This window comes from Callorhinus ursinus, unplaced genomic scaffold (genome assembly GCF_003265705.2).
Source record: "Callorhinus ursinus isolate GAN/ISIS: 27379988/994484 unplaced genomic scaffold, GSC_fseal_2.0 scaffold5, whole genome shotgun sequence".
NCBI lineage: Eukaryota > Metazoa > Chordata > Mammalia > Carnivora > Otariidae > Callorhinus > Callorhinus ursinus.
The window spans coordinates 75,514,299-75,516,001 of NW_027397067.1; the positions used below are offsets into that span (position 1 = coordinate 75,514,299).

Here is a 1,703-nt window from a genome sequence, read left to right on the forward strand (position 1 = left end):
CCTAGTGTTTTTTGGGGATTGATGCTATTATAATTGTTCCTGGAATATACACCTTCTTCCCCTTCCTGAAAATCTTTAGAATGTTTGGGAACCTCGTTTAAGTATCCTTTCTGAAGTCTGCTTTATGTAAATAATTGACTTATATGAATATTCTTCTTAAAAGATTTTCTAAAAAAAATTAACTTTTCCAAAACGGCAAATCAGCGAGGTCCTAACCAAGTTCCCAGCCACTATTATTTATAACTCACATGCCTCCAGAAGATAGCTAAATATACCAAGCTTGTGAAATACACTCTGGAACTGGAAACTGTGAAGAACAAAGGCAGGTAAATCGTGACCTTGGGGTCAGCAGTGATGGAAACGAGGCCACTTGTTTTTCTTTGTTCTTATTTTTTTTTTCTTTGTTCTTATTTTGAAGCAATCTTCTCCTCACTTTTTCCGAATCCCTGGGATATCAGGGTCCTACTTCCATTTTTATTCTGATAAATGCATCATTATAGTAAGATCTGAGTAGCCCAAAGGAGATGTAAATAAATTGGAAGCCTCTCTGGTCTCTGGTGCTGGGTGAAAGCCCTTTGGGATTTGGTCTTGATGAAGTCCAGAATTAATGAAATGTAAATTACAGGAATCAAAGCTTATTACTGATAATAAATGTGTATAGAATGTTTGGATAGTTAGATCTGTCCATTTCATTACAATATCAAATATTCATTGCATCTTAGAATTAGCTGGGGTTTAGGGTAGTGGGTTTTTTTTTTTTTTAAATCCATGTGTCCCGGGCATGAACCAGGCACAGGCATAGCCCAAAAGCCAAGCTGGAATAAACAAGGAGTTGCTTTGTCCCTGGCTGATATGAGGCAGGCACTACCACCAGATGCCACTCTACCCAGGTCAGGGACTTTGGGTAGTTTTTTTTTTTTTAAGCGTTTTTTTTTTTAATTTAAAATATAAGGCTTTTTAAAAAATAGAAAGCATTTTTAAATTTAAAATAGAAAGCCTTTTTTTTAAATAGAAAGCATTTTTAATTTAAAATATATTATGTAGACAAGTTTAACAAAAGGCTGTAAAGTGAACACCTACTCAATCATGCCCTGGGCCAAGAAACAGACTACTAACAGTCCCTCGGGAGCCCCCTCAATATTCTTTACCGGTAGCAATCCCTCCCTGCTCTCAAGAGTGACCACTTCACTTTTATAGCTTTTCTTTGTAGGTTTGTTGCCTGTGGATGCATCCCTACTTTTTACCTATTTCTAAACTGAAAATGGAGCGCCGCTATATTATTGTGACTTGCTATTTTTTGCTCAACACTGCAAGACTCATCACATTGTTGGATACATCTAAAATATTCCTTTCCTTGGTGCCTGTGCACTACACAGCGAACATTTAGTTTTCTTCTGGTTCTTCGCAATTATGAAAAGCACTGCTAAGGACATTCTTTTCGACTTAGTGCGCGTAATTATGCACATCTGGAGGGAACCTGGAATATTCCACTTTCCTAGATGATGCAATGTTGTTTTTCCAAAGCAGGTGTACTGACTCGCGTTCTTGTTATCAGGAGTGTAAGTTTCTGAAGTTTCTGAAGCTCCACACCATAGCCAGCACTTAGTACTGTTAGTCTTTTTCATTTTACCAATCACATTGGTGTTGATTCCAACTCATTGTGATTTTAATCTGTGTTCCCTTGATTAACAATTAGGTTGAGT

The 1,703-nt window shown here is 37.1% G+C and overlaps 1 non-coding gene across 1 annotated transcript; it reads right to left on the reverse strand.

The window, feature by feature from the left end:
• Nucleotides 1-766: 766 nt before the first annotated feature.
• Nucleotides 767-900, reverse strand: LOC112823751 (small nucleolar RNA SNORA48). The gene has a single exon (XR_003208122.1). It is a non-coding gene; the product is annotated as a small nucleolar RNA SNORA48 (small nucleolar RNA).
• Nucleotides 901-1,703: the final 803 nt, after the last annotated feature.